The following is a 22,875-nucleotide window of genomic DNA, read 5'->3' as shown; positions in this document are numbered from 1 at the left end:
ATAAACTTAGGTTATGATATTCCTGGCTCTCTGTTGTAATATTTTTTTAAAGCTTAAGACAGCAATCCTTACCACTGTTTGCCTGCTTTAGTCCAACTGCGTGAGCTAACCAATTATATTTGGATGACACTCATTCACCTTCTTATATTTTATAATAGAGAAAAAGCAAAATTAAGAGTTAGCCTTGCATCTGCAATCACCTTATTAAGGTTCATAATACTGCTTGTATAAATAGAAGAGACTTACCGATTGCTTTTTGGCTAGCACTCTACACTGCACGAGATGTACCGAAGACCTGAAAGTACTGTGTTGTCTCTCTCATGCTGACATGACATTTTTAGAATCAGAGAAGACAGTTTATGCAACAAAAATCTGCTTCCTGTCATACAGAGTACCAAAACAGTCCTCTTGCACCTCGACATGCAAGAATTGTTTCCCTCAGTTCCTTTTTAAACTTTCAGTAAAAAGCCACTTCTTTGAAATATGAAGTATTTCTGGTCAGCTTTTGCCTACTGACATTTTAAGATTTTTGCCCGTTGTTATTTACTGTTACTGATGGACAGCCTTTTTAAAAGCTATCTTGCAGAGCCTTTCTGCTCTGCATAACAGAGAAGGCACTGTGAAATGAAATTGTACTTACTGGAAACAATTCAGCCCTGAATGCCTTGATTACTTTGATTATCTCATGTACAAGCTCCCTCTGCAGGTAGCAAGAAGAATGAACAAAAATATGTGAAAAATGTGGGTAACAGCCAGCATAGGAACCCAAACCATCAGTCATCATTTTAAAGAAACTCCCCCAAAATCCTTCTCTAAAGTTATCTGACATAAGGAGTTAACACAGAAAACATTCCTTTTTTTTTTTTTTTTCACCTCTGTGTCTTATTGTCCCCTCAGAAAAGTTAAACATTCAGCTTTAGTCTTTCCTATGTCAAAATACACAGATTTCTTTTTCAAAGTCACCTACATGCTTTCAGGGCAGGGGAAAAAAAAAAGAGAAGGGGGAAAAAAAAAAAAAGCGCTCTAATGCCCTACTTACCCAGAACCAAACAGAAATGAAAGACCACCCCAGACAGGAAAACAAATTCATCCTATCTGATGCATCTCCCTAACCCAAAACCAAGCAAACAGCAGCATCCCTCATTCTATTTACTGGTGGGAGATAAAACCCAATGCCTCTTTTGGATGCAATTACACCTGCACTGCACTAAAGTTGAAAAACCAATTGAACAGAATGGTAACCTTGTCTTGAAAATTAAAAACGTCTCTATCAATTTATACCAAATTATGAAGTAACAATGTAGTTTTTATCCAATTGGAGGTAAACTGCTTTTCTTCCAATAGACATTGCCCTTACCTTAGAATGTCTTGAGTTTGTTCGCTGTAATAACATGAGCTTTCTAGATAAAAATCCCTTCAACGCAAATGGGAAAAAGCTTCAATGAATGAAGCTATAAATATTAAGCAGATCAAAATTAAGCCTTTGTCCTATCTAACCTTTAGCACATACTCAGAAAAAAAACCTGGGAAGACATCAGGCAACATTAATTTCTCTTCTAACACAGAAAGAATGAAAGAATGACTGTGGTTTTGTTTCTCTTACAGAGCCAAATCCCCCTTTCTTTACTTCTGCAAGTAGTGCCATTAGATGCACGAAGAATACTCATAAAACAAATGCATATACGTAGGGCATAAAGTCACATAGGCTCTGTGTGACTTCGATTTCCACTGGAAAAATAAAACTCCAAAATATAACCTTTCAAGGTTTCAATGTCAGCTTAAAGAAAAAAAAATAGTGGAAATAGACTCATGATATTTTAGTAGGGCTACAATCATTACACGGGACAAATGTAGGACAAATCTGGGGGGTTCACTTCAAGATGATGAGACCAGTGCATACAGAGCTCTTTGCTGCTGGAATAACTTTAACAGTTGGATCCACAACCGGTTATTACCAGATACTATTATACACTTCCTCAAATGAGGGAAAGAATGAGGAAGTAAAGAAAGTAGGGGGGAAAAAGTCTCTAACATTTTGGAGGGAAGATGCTCTCTCTTTCAAGCACCGGGTAAGATTATTGCCTGAAGGGCAAAGGGATTTCTTCTCACTTTCAAATTATGCCAGCCTGCAACTGCCCTCCCTCTCCAACACAACTCCCAGCCTCAGCCGGGAAAACACCCCAACTGCGGAGGCACCTTCTCTCCTTTAAGCACTTTATACTGATTTACACAAGAATCAGCCTCACCGATTGACAGTCTGCCTTTAAGAAATACCTATCAGACTGCAGTAAATCAAAGCTGCAGGAGACACTGCCCTTCAATATTTAAATGACAAATTTACCAATGAAATAGTTATGAATTGGTCTTCTGGAGAGCACTCGCTTCGGTCAAACTGAAGATGCAATCATTATTCATTCTGGGAAAGCAAAGTTTTCCAGATTGGTCACTTCACATAGAAGTAGTCTAAATTAAGCTTAGAAGAACGGATAAATGATGCCTGGATCAGATGAAAAGGATTCTGCCTACCATCAACAGCAGAATCAGGAATTTTCCAGAGGAATGCAGAGTCAACAGCAGAACTTGCTCTTGGGAATCTTCCCTTGGAACATCACTTTATTTGGAAGCGACGCTGCCTACTGCGAGGGAATGGTTTCTGAACACTGTTCACACCGGCGTAGACTGCTTTGCCGTAAAAAAATGACAAATATGATACTGCAAGAGAATCTATAGAAAGGTGAACTAAAGTCTCCTCCTGGCATATGATCTCTCTCCACCACTGCGGCACTAATTTCCGAGTAAGGCTCGCTCGCTATTTACACCAGATCCCATCAACAGCAAAGGAAGTATGATAGTTAGAAGCAAGGTCGGTCATCCCCTCCTCAGCTGCCAGAAACAATTTTTAACAGTAATCAGCGTTGGATTATTCTGTCATCTAGATTCAGAGCAATAATCGGTTTGAGGTGTCGACTGATAGGAAAATACCAACTGGGGGCACAAAGGAAAGCAGCAGCCTGCCCTAAATGAGAGATTTGGGATTTTATATGTCCAGAGGCAACTACATAAAGAGAAGTAGCCTAATTTTTGAAGCACAATTCTCCACTGATAAATTGTTCTGCTGCTACTTTGCTGATATTATCTGTGTTTTCAACAGTTGCAGAAACAAACCTAACTGTACATTGAGGAGGTACACCTCTCCAGCAGCGGTGCTCAGCTGCTCCCTACTCTGTCCCCACCACAGAAAGCAGCAAAGAAGCCTAAGAAATACAAAAATTCCCCTTTTTACTGATCTTCTTCACTGTAAAATGTACGAGCCCTCCCAACACCTCTTCCATGCACAAGGCACCCCTAATTTAAGAATTAATACATTAAACATACTTTTATGTGTACACTGTCAGAATTCAGGATCTTACATAGCAGTCTTCATTCCTGTTACTACATTTCAGCTTTTGTAGCTCACTGTGGCCGAGTGACACCTCATTAAAATAAAAACATAGTATAAAAAAACCTCATAGACATTGATGACCGTCAAGTCATTCTGCATTATATTTTAAAAACTGTTCCACTTTTTCCCTACATTGCTGCTTGGGCAAGAGGAAGTATCTTTCTTGGGTGGTAAACATGCTGTAAGAAAAACACTGTTAAAGTGAAAAGACAGTGATTTTGAAGTTGTGTAGCAAACCAAGCGACATAACAGGCGGACCTAGGATCTACCATATTTGTATGAGGAAATGGCATAAGATAAATCTCCTATGACAAAAAACTGCATGATGTTGAAAGGAAAATATTCTTAATATTGCATCTACATAAGAAACCTAAGTAGCTTCTTACTAGCCCTAACGAGATTTTCTCTGAAGCTAGCTACTTTCACTACTGAAATACTGACACTGATACTTAAATCTTTTTGTGTAAATGTTAGTGTTTATAATGTGCTCCTAAGAGATTAAGATTAGAAAAAAAAATAACCACACAACCAAGACAAGCCCTATTTTTCTCAGCCCATGATCACTTGTCAAGCCATGATTAATGCTGTGCTCTGTAGAGGGAGACATTACATCTAGGCTACAACAGACCTAAATTTTACCCTAAGGCAGAAGTCTGATTTAAACATCTCTATTCAAAGTGACATTTGTCCTCTCTTTTCAACCAGTTTCCTCTGAAATTCCAGTAAACTGACTTTGTGACCTACAAATGGTCCATTGATTCTAACTTGTCGTGTTGCCTGTCCTTGTAGCAAAGTTAGTTTTGGTGACTGAATGAAGCAAGATGTTACGCATTCAAGAAAAATACAGGAGCAGAGTCCATTAGGTGCTCTATTAAATGCTCGGTTGGATAACAGTGACTAGAATTTACGGCTCTAAAGATTCCAGCTTACACAGAAGAGCTACAGATAAAAACTGAGGTCAACATTAAAAATCAGAAAATATTTTGTATTCAGAAGTAACAATGGCCTTCATATTCTGACGTGATGAGCAAAGATTTTTTTTGTATTACAGACAAGAACACGGGCATCGTCAGGGCCACCCTGAAAAGTAATTACATTTTATCTCTTGCCTTTCACTCTGAAATGTCTGCTAAGGTATTTACATTTGTTTGTTACAAGAACAACAAGCTAGACAGGAGGAAAAACTAGTTGTGATCACTTATCTCAAGTAAATACTATTTCTCCAGTGAATAGTATTATTCCATCTATTTCATAAAGTATTGTTAGATCCTCTGATTTATCTGCAACTGCTATTGTAGGAATAAAAATAAGACATGCTTATACCTTATAAAGAAATAGCCAAAGAGCAGACCTGGACATGTAGAATAGTCAATATCCTTCTTACTGAACATGAAAAATGGCAACGTTTGATAATATTAAGCAATTTAGACAGTGCTGGCAAGTTCCTACTAACCAAGGTAATCTTATTTCTGGTGCTTTTCAAGGTAAATTGATTTTTTTTCCCTCCTCTTAGCCGCTCTGATAATTGAACAAATTTATACAAGTGTGATGGGATTTTACTTAGCAGACAACACACAAAACATTCCCCAAACATGAAGTACCTTACTCATAAAAACGAATTTTTGTTGTAATTAAGCAAACTGTATTTAAGCCTGCTTCGTGCCTGGATAACAATCAATAGCATTTTGTTGGAGACTGCACTCTACCTGCAGGTGTTAAGCACTGTGCTTGCTTCAGTCAGGCTGCAATGTTTGTGATTATTACGCCTTTCTAAGTAATTTGGGTAAAGAGCAGGCTAGAGTAAGCTGCATCATTACAGTACCTTCTGAAAATCAAAAAGAAAGAAATTGTGACATATGTAGATTACACATCCTTCTAAAGCCCATAAAATACTCCATTTAAGGTAATGATCCATAACCTGGAGATGCTTCAATTCCAAATTTGAAGCCTTTTTTTTTTTTTCTCCTAAGGAATCAATTCCTGGTTAACTATCAGTTTGGATCTAGAGAATGCTGTTAGACCTTATCGTTCGTTAAGCAAGCATATTCCTACAACTAAATCTCTTATAGTAAGCGACACAATCTTCACAGTCTGTGCTGTAGAAACACATCTCGTACATTACAGGCTGAAAAAAAACACAAACTCCAAAAAAAATTTCTACTGGAGAGGGCCTTAAGCCTATCATCCTTTACCTTTTGAATGAAGAATGTTAAAAAAATTCATATTTGTTATATAAAGACTGGAAGCATTTCCTAAACCAGGTATATATTCACTTTACATTGCAAGTTACCAATATTCCAACAGAGCCACCTACTACTTTTATTTTAAGAACTGTTGGATACAAAATGCAGCTATCTTTGAAAGCTATTTAAATATTAAACACGATTGTTAAGAGTATCGAGAATGGCCTTAAAATAGCTTTTTGTTTTTCCAGTTTTCTTGACATCCAATTACAACCGTGACGGTTTAAATCTTTCACTTGTTTCAAACTGAGGGTTTTAAAAAAATACCAGACAGCTTTTAAGTTTAAAAGCTGCACATAAATACTTAAAAAGGTGAATTTCTTGCAATTTCAAATGACTTTTGTACATCACAAACATCAATCCTAAAAAAAGCTTCGAAAGACTCTGTTTAACATGACACCTCCAAGTAACACGTCTGACTGTGGATTTCACTAGCCTGTGCTCTAAAGTATGTTGCTTTATAACTGACTGCTTGTCTACCCAGGCAGGAATATGATTTCAATTATACACACCAGACATAGTTTAACTTCTTCTCTTGCAGTTCACCAGGTAAAATCACTAATCGTTACTTCCTGTCCTTGTATCATCAGTCATCCACAGATATTCCTCAGTGGAAATGCAGGGGAGACATAGAGCATTTTTTGATATAAAATATCTCCAAGTGGTTATTGGTAGGTTTTTCATTATTACTATCATCATTAGGCATGGTGCTATCCTCAGCAAGAGCCGTACTAGAAGTTAACAGTATTTTCTTACGTGCATGTCAACATCTTTGGTGGACACAGGATGAGCAAGGGGGGCTTGGAAAGACAAACTCTTTAGACCAAATTTCAGTGAAAATATACGTTTCTCCCTCTCAAACATTAAACAATTATTTATACTGGATGGGGATTGTTATTTGTATGAATTTATGACACACTGTATAGAAAGGTCTTGTAAATATAACTTTGATAAATATTTTGCCTAACTGGAGACTTCTCTTTCCAACATCCTTAACTGAAAATTATGGACCATGACAAAAAGCTGTGATTCAAGACTGCAGTGTTTTTGCTTCATCATAACTATTTCAATTCTGAAAATACATATTAATCAAAACGTCATGTCTACATATTGCATTTTCAGAAATAAAAATAAAATAATAAAAATAAAAATAAAAATAATCATATTATTACATATTATTAACCATAAAGACTAAACTATACTACCTTGCTTATTTAAATATTAATAAGGTGCTTCCTTACTAGAGACCAAAATTCCTGAGTAACCCCCTTTCCTGACTTGATGGATTAAAAGCAAAAAGAGATAAGTAAAACATTGAGAAAGCTTCTGAAGTGATCAAATAAGAACTAACTAAGCAAACTTTGGTTTTTTTAAAGCTCTCCTCTTGCTCATTTTAAGAAGGGAAACACCCAGAAGCCTGGTGTTAATGTCTCTGCTGATTGTGAAAATTGCAGCAATAAAAACTCCAACTGCTTGTCTTAAATTAAGACTTGCAAGACTACATGTGAGATCTGTATCTTTACATTAGTTTTTATAACATTTGGAAGTTTGGTTGCCTGCTTTGATGTTGGTCTATTAATGAGCAGGGGAGCCAAAAGCCAGAAAAAGAGAGAAATGTTTACTGGAAATTCTCAAGTCAAAACCTGAAGTAATTGGTTTGTTCTACCCCACATGATTCAATATCCCGACTCCCCCAACCACCAGTTCCCTGAGCTATCTGAACCTCTACACTTTTTTGCTGTTGCCAACACATAGTAACCCACAGTGATTGAAAATGGCAGCTGAAGTGCTGCTGCAGCACATTAGTTTTTCTCTAAGTAGTCCAATTTTGTCATCCGAATGTTGAAAATCTTCTCTCCACTACTTTTTTTTTTTTAACGTTTGGAGATTTGTTGAATTTGGGGTTGCCACCATAGAAACCGAAGACCAACATTTTCAAGACAATTTTTAGATTATTCTTAATAGCTGAAAGGATAATGCGCTTTCTTGATAGCACTGTGCAGTCAAAGCAGACTAGTTAACAGCAACTTAAGTGTGATAATGGCAATTACATCAGTATGTTCCTTTTATACCACCAAAAGGTGGTATAAAAAGGTGGTACTTCAGACAGCTGAAGACATTAGGTAAATAAACTGCTGAAATTACCTAAAAGTAATGACATGCAATTTTAGGACCACTAAACACAGCTATTTACAAAATGCCCAAATGGTGGTGTCCATTTAAGAATAACAGAAATCTGTATAAATTATTTCATTAACTGCAAGGATTTTCACCAAGACATACCATATATACTCAGTTCCTTCATTAAATGAAAGGAAATTGAAGGATGAGTGAAGACGTCCTACTCTGAGGGCACATCACTTTCAATGGTTTAAAAAGAGACACCCCCCCTCCCCAAACCATCAAATGGAGAACCAGAAGGGGAAAAAGGAGAAAAAAAAAAAAACACACAAAAAAGCCAAAACAACAACAACAAAAAAAAAAACCCAAAACAACAACAAAAGAACGCAACCAGACCAGACCAAAAGCTACATACCAAGCACTTAGAACATACGTTTTGTGTTTGTTGGTTCAAACCTGTATCGTTCAAGTAAAAGGTTTGGAAGGAAGGAAAAGGCAAGGAAGGCATAGGAAGTTCTCTTTTTTTTTTTTTGCCAGAGATATACACCAGAATACAGTCTCCAAGAAACATCTGGTCCCTGGAAAAGGTCCCAACTTACTGACAGATAACTGGGGGCTTGCCTGGCTTTTGGGTTGCTAGATAGTGAATATTGATTTGCAGAGATGATAAAAGGGCAGGCCCGGCCACATCCCCTTTCAGACTCAAAGCAAATAGTAACAAAAGAATAAAAACTGCAAATATGTAGTCAGGTAAAACAACTTACGGCGCGGTAAGTGTTCCACACTGCCCCCAAAGCAGCACTCCTGCCGTACTTGGCTCCACATTATTTATGATAGGGTAATACTAACCACAAATTAAGTTATCTTAGCAAACACAGTATCACTGATTAAATGAGATTACAAGCATTACTCATTTTCACTTTTTCTCGCATAAAGAGGAAATGGGAGCATATGGCCGGTGGTGATCAAAACTTCTTTTAAAAGACTCCATAAAAATATCTATTATTCCAGCCTAGCCACCCATTAAGGAGGGAAGCATATTTGTTTCAAAGGTCTGGAGCCGAGAGGTCTTTTATTACAGGATTCCATTTGTTTTCTGAAGTAATTAGTAGGTCTTCCCCACTCCGTCCCCGCACGCAGCAACGTGTAGGCCATACCCAGAGCGGAGGGCGGTAGAAAGGGCTTTCTAAATCCCCCCTACCAGAGAGGAGACATCAGAAACCACGCAACAGTGCCTGTCATAAAAGGTCACTTTTTTTTTTTCCCCTCGGAACAAACCATTAATCAATGGAGTGTAATTGTCCGAGCGCTCGCAAGGGCTCTGCAGCGAAGGGACCTTGTTTTTTCACTCGCATAATTGCAAAAGTTCAGAAACATAACCCAAATCCACCTCCCCATTTTACCCCTTTACAATTCTCGTTGCCCTTTGGGCCTCTGCTTGGAAGCAAATGGAAGACAAGCTGAAGTTTTCTCAATTGAGCCGGAGCTAAGAAACCTTTGATATGCTAATACCCTCCTTCAAACGGTAAGAATTCACACTTGCATTAATTCAAACAATTTGCGCAGAATGATGCGAAATGGCACCTCTTTTCGTGGCAAGCAACAAAAGGAGGGAGCCGGAGCGTCTGAGGAAACCAAACAGCAGAACATTTGTTCTGCAGGGCTCCTTCCGTCGCGCACAGGGGCATTTCTATGCAAAGAAAAACACACCTGAGCACCAGCAGATCTCTTTACTTTCCGACAAACCACGTTCAAACCCCAGCAGGGCTAGGGCAGACTAACAACAAGATGTTATTTTTAGAGCCAGACACAGCAACGGTGCCTCATGACACACTCTGTTTTCTGTCTCCAGATGGCCCCAGATTTCTACATGTGAAAATAAATAGAAATTTAAAAAAAAAAAAAAAGTTGTTCTCACTCCACAGCCGACAAAGGGTAATTTATTCCTCTTCGCAAAGCCCCCTCCCCCCCGCCCCGCATGCACGGGCTGGCGGACGGACGCTCCGTTGAGTTACAAAAATAAACCCGCAACAGGTAATTATTTACCGAACGGATGCAACTTTCCCCCTCTGGGCGATGGGCGCCGGGGAGCTCCGAGCGGCGGCGGGGGCCTCCTCCGCGGGCGGACCCCCGGCCCCGCAACCCCCCGCGGCGGGGCGGCCACCGGGCGGGGGCTGCGGGGACCCGCGGCGGCTGCCGCAGCAGGGCCCTCCGCAGGGCTGGGGACGGGGGGAGCGGGCGGGGAGGGGGGGGGGGTGCTGGGTTGGGGTGGGGAGGGGGGACACCCGGCTCCCCGCCGGCGGTGCGGGTCGGCGCCGCGCTGCTCGCACCCAGCGGCCGCGGCCTCACTGAGGGGCACATTCCTCCTCCTCCGGCGGTGGGGTGCGGGGGGTGGTAGGGTGGAGAGGGGGGCAGCGGCCTCGGTTGCCGGCAGGCGAGGCAGCCCCTAAAGTAAGTGTTTCCCCGGCGGCGGCTCGGTGGGGAGCGCCCGAAGTGGGGAGCAGGCGCCGTACGAGGCGAGCGGCGGGGCTGCAGCGCGGGGGGCTCCGCTTACCTCTCTCTGGGAGCCGAAGAAGGGCCCGGGAACGTCTCTCCCCGGCCGGGACCCGCCAGCCGGGCGTCCCCGCCGAACGCAGGGCTGCGGGAGAGCGCGGCGGGGTCAGTCCCGGAGCGCCGGCGGAGCGGGGCGCGGGCGGCCGGTGCGGGCGGGGAGCGGGAGGCAGCTGGCGCTGCGGCTCGGCGGGCTGGGGCAGCGCGGCGCGGCGCAGGCGGCGGCTTCTCCTCCACGCAGCCAGCCGGGAGGCTTTTCTGGGGCTAAGTCAACATTTTTCCTGCAGTTTCCGACACTCCGCTCCGCACGAAACGTACGATACAGCCAGGCTCCCGCACGCACGCACAAAAAAAAAATTAAATTTAAAAAGAAAAAAAAAAAACACACGAAATGGAGGGGACGACGGGCGCAACGTGTGTGCCCAGCCTTTGGAGTCCTTTCTGTGCAACGATCAGCAGACGGGAAGCCGAGGCGATGCCAGCAGCAGGAGTAGCGGGGAACAACTCGAAAATGTTACAATGGACCCCCCCCTCCTCTGTGTCTCTGTCGCTCGCACCGACCGGATTTACATCTCCCGGGATGACATTCTGGCCTCGGGGAGGGGGGTGGGGGGTGTGCGGGTCCGGCCTCTCCTCGGATTTTCTCCTCTTCCTCCCGGTGCTGCTGCCCCGCCAGCGACTGGAGGCCGGGCGCCGGGCTAGGAACGCGCGCAGCAATGGGAAAAACGCAATACATACACACCAGGAAAGGGAAAAAAAAAATCCCAATGAATTGTATCGCAGCCTCCTTTTTGCTCATGCACCTCTCCGTGTGTGACTGGGGATTGCGAAGTCCTGACACAGACTCTCCGCCGGCTCTGAACTGGAGTCACCTCCAGCCTCCTCCCTCTCCAATCTCCACCCCCTCTCCCTCCGCTCCCCACCCCTGGGCTCAGCTAATCATATAAACATATTATCCCGTAGAGCAGCACCGGCGAAGGACAAAAATCTCTCCCTTCCTGCTTTTTTTTTTTTTTTATCCCCTTTTTCCTCCCCCCGCCTTCCTTCCAGCCCGGGGATGGGGCGGGAGGCGGGGGTGAAGGCTAACAGCACACGGCCGGCCGCCCGGCACCAGAGGCCGCGCAGATGGGCTCCGCGCCAGCGCTGCCCGCTCCCCCCCGCCGCCGCCGCGGAGGGGCGCGGAGCCGCCGCCCGCCCCCGCCCGGGGCCCCGCCGCTGCCCGGGCCCGGGGCCTCGGGCCTGCCGCCGCCGCCCGCGCTGCCGCCTCCCCCGCGGCCCCGGCGGCTGCAGGCCGGCCGGCCGGCAGGCGTCTCCGCCGCACTTTCTCCTTGGCCGTATCCTCCAGCGCCACCGCGCACCGCCGCCGCGCACCCAAACTTGTGCGGGGGGCCCCGCTCAGGTGCTGCGCGGCACCGCGCCGTGCGTCCGTCTGTCCGTGCGTGTGTCCCCACCCCCGCCGGCTGCACCCAAAAATAATTCACCGGGCTGGGCGAGTGGCGAGCGAGAGCAGGCGGAGGGGCGGGCGGGAGGGAGGGAGCGGTGGGAGGGGGGGGTATCTGGGCTCCCCGATCCTCTCACGGCTCCGTCGGCCCCTTCCTTCCCCCCCACCGCAGCCGCCCGGCTCCCGCGCCTCCGCGCCCGCACCGCCGGGCAGAGACGGCGGCCCCGAGCGCAGCGCTGCGTGCGGGAAAACGTGTCAGGGCAGGGTAAACAGCACTTGGAAACGGTTTAAAGGATACCAAGTTCTCTCGTTCCCGTGCTCCGATACAAAACGCGGTCTGGAAGCGCTGTTGCGTCCTTTCCAAAAATCCGCTCTTAGAAACCAGGGCTCGGGGGTGTCGGTAGGGTTGGGGATTTTTTTTTTTCCCCTCTGTATTGATGCGAAATACTGAGGATCCGCTCTGACCTTTCAGGATGTGCAACGTGCACCATTTCCAGCTCTCAAGGTCAGGGAGAAGCAGCCGGGCGTTAGCAGGGCTCGCCCCCGCGCGGGGCGCGGCGTGGGCAGGCCCGGGGGCCGCGGGGCCCGTGGAGCGCTGCCCGCCGGCCCGGCGCTCGGCCGGGGCTGCGGGAGCTGGCGCAAGGCTGCCCTGGCCCCAGGGACAAGCAGAGCCACAGCCCGAAGCAGCACAGCCCTGTCCTGGTAACGCCCCTCTCCCCGTGGTTTGGGGTTTTTTTAGCCCCCCGCCCCTTTCCTAGCTGCAGCGGGGAAATGAAAGCCCTCTCCATCGCACCTACCCACCGGATGGCGTGCGCACGGCAGGGCCACTCGGGGCTTGATCAACTCTTCTAGGTCCAAAGCGTGGTGACAATTGAGCTCAAAACACCCACACCGCACCAGGAAATCAGGATCGTTACCTTTGCTAATGATTTGTTTTTTAACCTAATTATTTTGACTTCCCTGCCTACCTGTGCAATTGATGTTCCTGTTTAGAAAATTGTAACGTATATTAAGAGAAACGTGACGTGTTTAAAAGGAAACTGGGTCTTTTAAGACCGTGCAACATGAGGCAGTAAGAGGGGTAGAGCTGGTCCAGGGCTCTTCATCACCACATTAAACTTTTAAGAGTGCTAGCAATAATCCCAGGGATTAGCATCCAAGAAGCGCCGAACTGCGGGCACGCCGTAGCCCCGCCGGCCTTCCCCACCTCGCACAGTGCCTGCTCAGGGGACCGGGAGGTGGAAGGGCAGTCCCAGGCTTTAGGAGCAAAGGAGGAGTTCTGCCACGGAGAGCAGTGCATCTTCCTCAGGCCGGTTTCAGATGGGTGAAATGTGCAAACTTCCCCAAAACCGAACTCGGCATGGGAGGGCAGGAGATCCCCTGCCTATGTGATAGTTTTGTACCTACTAGATACATAGTTAAAAGTATGGGTTACTATGGGATCAAAATGTAGCAAGAGGGCAGGTTGTCTCTTTTTTCCTCTTTTTTAAGTCCGCTGTGTATCCCCAGCACAGCCAACTGCTCTTTCTTGCTGAAAGTATCCTTATAAACACCTGTATAAACCCTAAATAACCCCTTACACATTTGTAGTGGAATTAAATCATACAGGCTTTTTAATGTATTTTATTAGAAACTGAGTTTCACTGAAAGGGTTGGATGCATCTGTTATGGAAACATGCTTAAAAAGTGGGTCATAGAAATATAAAGATCTACATATTGATTGGCTATCACTTTAGCAGAGTTTTAAAACATATCATTAACATACCCAACTTTTTTTTTTCTTTTTGTCAGATCAATGTAATTGCAGATAAGCAGTGATAGCCCTGAGCTAACAGCCTTCTGCTTAGCTGATGAGAGCAGGATTTAGCCAGAAAACAGTCAAGAATACAAGAATTATGTGGGGTTGGCATTTTTCCTTTGAGAGGACGTGAGAGAGAGGAATTATTCTATTTGGAGCAAACAGTCTGTTGGTTTCTGTAAAATTATTTTTTTACCCACAAAAAGATTGAAAAGAACTGCGGAACTGGGCCTTGGTTAATATTTGCTGAAGTTCAAGTGAATTCACCCACGTGGATTCAGCTGCAGGGGTGAAGCTGATTTTCCCTGTTTTCATCAAAAACTTCTGGAATCATATTCCTTTCTACTTGCAGAAACGGAGTTTTACAACTCTCAGTTTTACAACTCTTAAGTTGTAAAACTGAGTTTTAAACAATTGGTAAAAATGCAGACAGAGAACTTTCAGCATTTGTTTCGAAAACACGTGCTTCCATTAATTCTCATTAAATCAGGATTAAGGTGTAGGAATACCTGGCAGAGGTGGTATATAGTTTTGGCAAGTAAAATATTATTATTCACATGATTAATTTTACTTCACATTAATCAGCATCTGTTTCTTTAAAACAGGAAAACTGTACACACGTATACTCATGGCATACTTGAATCTGATCCTTTAGTTTTTACTCAGCCACATTTGTTGCCAGATTTGAATAGTAATTTATAAGAAGGAATTAGAACAGATCACATTTCTTTTCACCGTTAAAACTGCCTACTATTTTCTCTTTGCCATATCCCTATAAAATACCTATCTCATTCCAGACAGACTCCACAACTAAGTACAGACAAGTAGATTTTCCTCAAAATCTTGCTTTGCTGAATCAGTGCAAAATATCTAGCTTGAAAACGCTACCAGAAATGTTAGAATCTTAGCAAAATCCTTTGATAGTATTTTCTTCACCCCTTTTACTAATGCTAAAATTTGTAATGCTTCGTGTTAAGCTGGACATTCTGGGTGCATTGCTCTCGCACTGCTTTGGTGAACCTGCGGGATCACGCCGTTGAGAAACTAAAAGCAAATTCATAGTAATTTTTGAAAGAATCACCAGAACTCGGTATCAATCAGCATTTTTAGGGACTACCTGTGGCACAGTAACAACTGGAAAAGATTTACCTGTCAGCTGTACACTTGAAGGAGGTGCATCTGAGAAAGATGATTTAACTTGTGGCAAAAATTAGCCAAATTATGATGCCTGTAATGCGATCTCGTAGACTCCACTTGAGGGTTTTCTGCCATAGAATTGCAGTTTACATCTGCCTATTCTTAAAAAGATTAATTTAAAATGTTTTAGCATCTTGATAAATAATAATTTGTGTTGCCCTCAGTGTCAGTTCCCCCATGAGAAATGGTTTACACAGATTTTATGCAACCCATTTTTTTATTACTGGAGTTTTACGACTGAACTTTAAATACTAGCGACTGACATTTCCTGCTTTCTGTACATACTCCTGTGAATAACTATTGATGAACTTATAATTAGATGTAATGTTAGCAAAGACTGACAGAAGAGGTTGTATATATGTAGTGCAGCAACATCAGCTGAAATTGCTGTAATATGAAGACACGGTTTAATTGGTATAATGTAAAGGCATGGATCTTTTTTTTCCACGGTACACGGAAAAGTAACAAACCATTACATGGTTTTACCATTTCAACACAAAACTGAAAAGGCAAAATTTTGCTTGTTTTATTTAGGAAAATCCCCAATTAATTTTGCAGACAAATTTATATAAATAAAGTGTGAGTGATACAACCCATAAGAGGAAATATCCAATGTATTGTCTTAAAAGTTTGGAAATATATCTTGACAATTACCGGCCTTTTAGACTAAGTAATTGATTTTAGTGTCACTTGGGAAAAAATGAAACCCATCAATAAAATAAGAGAATTCTGCAGCTGTTCCTAACAAATAAATGTAATATGAATTTGCATTTTACACAGTTTACTTCAGTAATCAATTTTAATGACTCATAATCTATATTATTATTTAAGAAATGACAAAATCATTGACTTACTCATAACACTTGCTAATTGTTTTTAAAAATAATTCTACACATGACTAAGGAAACACCCATTTCCATTTGCTTTATGTTAAATCAACATCTAACCACTCGTGGTGATTTCATTCAAAGAAAACAGAAGGAACGCATTAGCTGTGTGGTTAAAGAGATTGATGGGCTTCAAACATTTTAACCATGGATGGTTTTTTTCCAACTGTAGAAACTCATGTTTTTAATTTAAATAGCTTCGAGAAAATGAAGATCATTTTATTCAACAAAGCTGTTGTTTCTTGTTTCTTAGACAGAAATTAATTGAATTTTGTTTAATTAAGTAATAGTAGAAACAACCTTGTTCAGAGAAAATGCAGCTCTGAAACAAAAGCACGTGTATGCCATATTCACTAGGTATTCTGAAACAGAATTTTTGTATCACATCAATAAATTATAAGAGATCAAGATGATTTTTACTAGTGAATTTAGATGCAGTTTTTTATGCCTATGCTAAGACATTGCAGTTGCCTCTGCACTCTCTGAAAAGTAAACCGGGGGGAGCGATGGAGCTCAGTGTTGTTGAAGAAGTACATTCCTTACTTTGGGCTTTGGGTATTTATGGGTGTATGCTGGTGGAGAAAAGTTTACAGTTTACTGCTGCAGGCATTTGTAAAGGCCGAAGAGTTTTCAAGATTGAGCTGTTAGGAGTCACGTAGCAGAACACGTTTAAAAAGAGATGAGTACAATTCCCCGTTTTCGTATGAAAAGCTCACCATAGAAGCTGAAACGATCATACTAGGAAAGGAACTGCAATGCTAAGCTTTTGGGGAAACAGATATGTCATGAGATCCCAATTCTCCAAATAATTTTGCACATTTCTAGGTTCCCTTTTCTCCAACTGCTTTTTCTGCCTAGGCATTACTTCTGCATTTGGGCAGCAAATAATGTTTTTTAAGGAAAGAAGCAGGGCCCAAGAGAATAGTAAGAAATTAAATAGATTTTTCTATTTAAAATAAATGTGATTTTGCCTGGCAGGTAGGGAACTCCTTTGCTTCCTCCCCCTTACACAAATATGTTATACAATTTGCTATGACTTTACCAAATCTCTGCATCTCTTTCACTTGGAAATTTGCAGCCAGAGGAGTACCCCGTATCTCAGACTGGCACGTGTGGAGGTCACTGCGTATTCTCACCACCTGTCCTCACCCCTTGCTACCCTACTGCTTGATATAACAGAATAGGGAGATTTGAAACTGAATGGGAGAGGGGCTGGATGTCTATGCTAAACCTCTGTACCTCTAACGGTTTGCTTTATCAAACTCCAATTGCAGACCTAGAACTTACATTCATTACAGAGTGCTTTTAACTGTGACATTACCCAGGTCACTGGCCACTCTTCTGTTGATTGTGTGTCACAAAAAGAAAGGTGATGGAAAATTGATGAACAAAGAATGGAGAATTCAAAGGTAAACCATAATATTTGCAAGTATGAATCCATGAAGTTTTTTCTCTTCTTACCCAAGCACCTAATATAATCATCCTAGGCATTATTAAAATCCACGTCCTTGAAGACATAGACCAAGATTTGAAGAGATATTAATTTTTATCTGCACAGCTCTACAAACCCATAAAGAATTAGATTCCTATGTTCGGGGTAAGGTTAAATTTACTTTCTTGAGAAGTTATGGGATAAAATACATCAAATTCTTGGCCTACCAACCAGAACTCAGGCCTCCCCATTCCAGTTGACTGCCCAAATCATTAAGCTACAGAGTCATGTTCCCTCTGGTGCTCTCACTTTCTAGCCCAGTGAATCCTGACTCATTTTCTGCCTGGTGCGTGACTTCAACAGGAGAAGTGGAGAATATCTCCATCGCCAGTCAGGCTGTGGGTTAGAGAACTGTTTAGCTGGGGAGAGACAGGCATTTGAATCCCTTCAGGCAGAGGAGAGAACTGATCCTGTTTCACACACTTTGGACAAGTCTCTAACTGCTGGTTGTAGAATAAAGCTACACCTTCAAAAGAAAGTGGTGATTACTGCTGGGCTTAGTGACAGGCTAACTGTGTTGGTGGGTGTCAGGTGCTCTAAGGGTATGACTGTCACCTTTAACTGCTCAGCTTTGTTTTACAGACAGCCTTAGCAATGATGTAGGCGCAGAGCTCCTTAGTCTGGTTTATCTTGACTGAAGCAATATTCAGCATGACGAGCATTAGTGCTGTAGGAAAATTTAATGTAAAAACATGGAAGTGCCTTTTGAACAGAGACATCTTCCCCAGGAAGGCAGCACTGAAGCAGAGAAGTATTTAAACTTAAGGGCTTAAATTCCTTCCACGTTTCTCTTTAGGAGTCTAGTTGTTGGAATTCTATACGATGCCTACAGGAAAATCTGGTCCATAGTCACAATAATCAAGTTCAGAGGTATGGTAATAGGTCACGAACAGGAAAGAACAGGGTGCCCGTGATCGATCATGAACAGAAGAGAACCTCCCACTGGGACTTCCTCACCTCATGATTGCAACTTCCAAATTCCCTTGCTGAAAGGCGGGGCGTGAGAGCCATATTTGCTTCCAAACTTGCATACTTTAGTTCACATATACTGTTTTCCCAGGGTGCCACCAGGCGTTATTCTGTAAGAAGTGGGGGGTTTTGTTGTTTTCTTTTTTAATTTAGAATTTTCAGTCAGTAGTTTTAATCAAGACGATGTGTAAGTCATGCTTTATGTACAGTTCATCTGGTTCTTCTTCTCAGTTTCCCATGCCACTGTGGAAGTGCTGATAACCTCAGGTGACCGGTTATACTTGCTTTGATTTTGTTTTGCCATTTAAACCAAGGATTTGGTCCCTTGTATTTCTTTATAAGAACATATTTTTTCCTCTTGGTACTGATTGCCATTGAAATGCTGACAGTTATGTGACTGGCTCCCTTCGGAGCAGATACCAGAGATGCATCATGGATCACTGGTCAGAGAGCCTGGAAACGGCCGCAAATTCAGTCTTTCCCCGCCCCCCATCAACTTTGTACATCAGCACTGCCTTGCAATCCATCTCAGCTGGCATGGGCAGAGCATGGAGAGGGAGATCCAGATTTGTTTCCAGGCTTATATCTTCTAGTTCACATTTTGTCATGCTTGTGTTACGTTGCCAGGTGTAACTCAGGCAGCTGTTAAGAACAGTCATTTTCCTTCACCGAAACTGCCTATAAAAGCCTCAGTTTCAGTAATGATTTGTTATACATTACAAACACCTGCAGCACATGGGAATTAATATCACTAAAGTATAGGGATCAAAGATATTCCACCTTTTTTTCTTTAATTAAATGATCATTTACTTCTGACAGACCTCGATGTTTTTGACAAATAGTATTTTAATCTGATTGAAGGTATGGTTACGCCTTTCTAAAAACACTGCAGTCAAAGAATGATATTACTACCATGCTCCTGTTGAGAGGAACATCAATTGACTGCTTAGTACTACTGCTAATTATAAATATTAAAATATATGCAGTAATTAGTGAAGATGCTATTCCCCATCCCACTATGAGCACTGGCTGCTGTTTGTTGAATCATCAGCACCAAAATATGATCTTTTCATATTGTATCTGGTAAATCACGGTACTACATTTAATATATTGGTAAGACAACACACTTAACCTTTTTTTGCACGCTTGGAAAGCAAAGTGAGAACTCCATATGCATTTACACAGGAAGGGCAGAATTTCCTGCATATGCAACCACTGAATCTTACTGAGGAGCAGACCACAAATTTGCATTGCACCATTTAGCTGCCCAGTTTTGCCTTCCTGTTTTCTCTTCCTGTTGCCTCTCTATACGCTACATCGGTTTAATTTGCTTTCTTTAGAATTTTTGTTGATAGTAAAACTAATGTGCAAATTCCCTATCAGTTATATGTATTAATATAATTCCTGCTCAAATACAGCTCATTGAAATTGGCACTGGTAAAAGGTGAGATACATATTCATACAGTTATTTACATAAAACCCATTCAGCTTTATGCACCCTAAGCTTCAATGCAAAGTATCTACTACTGCGGGTAATTTTAGCACAAGCAAAACAACACATAAGTGACATCTGACTTCCCAAAGATTGGATGTCTTTTAATAAATAGATTATCTGAAAAGAAAAAAAAATCTATAAGAAATTACGTGTTTGACATTGTAATTTTTACGAATAAAGATTTAATTTAACATTCTGCGTATTTTAACTTTGCCACTTAGTGCAACCCGGTTTTGAGTTTCCGAGGAATTTATTGGTCAAAGTTTATCACCCTACAATCCATTATCATAGTAAACCTAATGAATTAGATCTTTAATTACAGTGCTAAAGCTAGCAGGCCAAGTCTATTCTGCCTTGTAACCGAATTCAACTACATTTTCAAAAAAACTTAGTACGTATGTGGTAATACATTTGTTTCCTTTGGGGAAACTAGTGTCTTTACAAGCAAAAGTCGAGAACAGTGATGTATTTCTCCAATGAATCACACAGGGTTGGTTCTTTGCATATTATATAAATTGTGCATGACGCCGAATTTATGATACAGTATAAGACAGTGTATTAATCTGTTAGGAAACTAAACTTTTCAATAAGAACAATAGTGTGAAGCAACTTATAAATCGTGTGTGTACACGCTAGACCACAAAGTAAGTTTTATAAAAATAAGTATGAACTGGGGATTGATCTATGCAGCACCACATTTTGATCAGTTCCTGCGACAAAAATATCTTTAAAATCAGTTGCAATATGCATATCGATCTGCAGATAATTTGCTTGGGTTACGGAATGCTAACTGTAAGAAAAGTCATTAGGTCATTATCTAGATAGGTGTAGGGAATTAAGGCATCATCTATTCCTTGTTGTGAAACACATTTGCTACTAAAAATATAAACTGAAATCTACTATGTGCAGGTGCAGATTCTACTTAGCAATGCAGCTCTGGTTGTGTAAGCGATGTTTTCCCTAGTAAGCAGAGGAGCTGCAAGGTCATGGAACAGACAATGGCACATATCTCTCAGAAAATTATACTTTACTCTATAGACTCACAATTTTTATATTCCCCTTAGCGTAATGCAGCAACACATTGTGACTTACAGCAGTCTCTATTTTTCACAATTTTCCAGTTAATGAAAGTAATGTTTAAATACTCTGAAGTTAGATTATTAACTTCTACAAAATAGAAACAGATGTGTGTCTTAGTATGCCATTAAATTTATGATTTACATAGTATTCCTGAATACAGCTGAGCAGAGGCCAATGATTCTAATTTGCTCTAGATTTACAATAACCTGATCTGGTTTTTGTAAGTACTGAAACACTTTAAACAAAATTAGAAAGCTGTTGTGCTTTGTGTGATTAAAGATGCAATTCCCTTTGGGGTAATGAGAAGAGTTAGAACATGTTTCTTTCTTTATGGATGTTTCTATTATAAACACAAGTACCATATATTATGTATTTTTGTTACTATTTCCTTGTTTTTAATTATAAAATAAACTGATTGAGTTGTGCTGGAGTTACACTGAAACAATGCCAAAATCTAGCTAAAGAATGCATTCAGAGGTTCATAAAAATCCTTAAAATTCTTCCAAGGGTCTTAAGGTCTTGTTAGAAAAATACTAGTTCCTTATAGTTTGCAGAGACCAAAATGTCTGATTTTAAACTACACAATTTAAAGATTTATTTGAAAAGCTAACACTTTTCTCAGCTTATTAAACTATGATAATGCACACAATTTTACAAGACAAAGGTTCAGTGGATTCGTAGCAATTTTCATCTAGACATACAGATATCCTGTATCCAACGGCAGAAATGACAACTGGAATGAGTCTAAAACATGGGCAGAGATCAAGTTGTGTTGTTGCTTCACTAAATACTGATAAAAAAAAAAAAGAGGCAAAATGAGATATGTCAGATATAAGCAAGTGGTGTGTGAGAGGAACACCCTGTGTCTGAATATTTAAGGCCTGATTCGAAGATTCTGAAAATCAGAAGTTAAGACTATATAAATGTATGGATTCAGGGTTAGCTAAATATTAGGTATTTCCAAATTCTAGGCTATAGCTCTGAAAAGGATTTATTTTGTGGCCTAAATGTACATCATGTAGCATTGAAATTCACATGGAAAGGTGACGTAGCAATGATGTTTGTCTGTTTCATAGGGAAGTTTTATAATAATTTTTAAGGCTACTTCAACTATTCTTTGCATATTGCCCCCCAAAAATCAGGTAGATTTTATGAACGTAGAAGTACCGAACTAGGCCTTTAATTTACATAGTACCCAGCATATAATATTATTTCATACATTATGTTATTCATTTGCTATTTTACATAATGCATTGAAGATAATATATACTCAATGTTATATATTCATATTTAATCATGCTACAATATATGTATTTATATTTATCTTTACCTCTGATGAAATGTTTAATATTATTAATCCTTTCATTTTAATTACATATAATTAACTATCATTAAAACAGGAGCATTACCTTTTAATAAAAATTTAATCATACATTTACTCAAGCACAGGATCAAAATGCTACACACGGATGAGATGTCTTAAAAGTGATTGAATGCATTCAATTTATTTGGTCACTCGCTCTTCCAGTGCACTTAGAGATTGCCATTTGTGCTTCACTCAAGAGATCTCCAAGGGTAAGCTCCCACACTCCTACCACGTTCTTTGACTTAGGATTACAGCGTTAGACCGTTGTATAGACTAAGCCACAAGTGTAGGAGTTGGCCTGTATCTAGCTCCAAATTCTGCTTTCAGTTTTACCAGTGCAGCCCCTGATAGCTACAGCGAATGGTCTGTTACAGGTATTCTTGCATTTGGCCATGGGTCAGCATAATGCAGCACTGGTAGAATTTTTGACCCAGGCAGGCTGATGTGCCTGGGTCTTAAAATTTCATTTTAAGAAAGGATGAGGATCACTACGGATTTTTTTCTGGGGGATCTGGCAATGGCAACTGGGATGAAAAAATGGTAGAAGAAAAATTTTCTGTCGTACATTGAGGCTGAAGTGCATATAACTGGACTAGTTTTGTAGTTTCATCTGGATTTTCTGTGAAACATTTCTATTAAACACATAATTACCCATACAAGAGGCGTTAGGCTGACAACAAGAAATTGGCAAACATAGTAACTAATTCAAGTAAAGTTTAAGTTATGGCTAGGGAATAATTAATATTAGAGAATTGTTTGTTTCCTTCTTGAAAAATGAATATGGATATGGAATA

At 41.3% G+C, this 22,875-nt stretch overlaps 1 protein-coding gene across 14 annotated transcripts in view; it reads right to left on the bottom strand.

The window, feature by feature from the left end:
• The window catches only part of ADGRL2 (adhesion G protein-coupled receptor L2), a 162,922-nt gene extending 151,675 nt beyond the window's left edge, over positions 1 to 11,247 (bottom strand). For 10 of the 14 annotated variants that reach the window (XM_075097992.1, XM_075098002.1, XM_075098000.1 and 7 more), the window contains exon 1: positions 10,361 to 11,246. The gene's annotated coding sequence lies outside the window, so the exon portion shown is untranslated. Of the gene's footprint in view, positions 1 to 10,360 lie in introns of all 14 variants that reach the window. The other 4 variants (XM_075097996.1, XM_075097999.1, XM_075098003.1 and 1 more) reach the window with 3 other exon arrangements.
• Between the last annotated feature and the right edge of the window lie 11,628 nt (positions 11,248 to 22,875).

Source organism: Phalacrocorax aristotelis, chromosome 6 (genome assembly GCF_949628215.1).
Source record: "Phalacrocorax aristotelis chromosome 6, bGulAri2.1, whole genome shotgun sequence".
NCBI lineage: Eukaryota > Metazoa > Chordata > Aves > Suliformes > Phalacrocoracidae > Phalacrocorax > Phalacrocorax aristotelis.
Note: the sequence above shows the minus strand (reverse complement) of the source record. Positions and strands in the feature narration are given on the sequence as shown.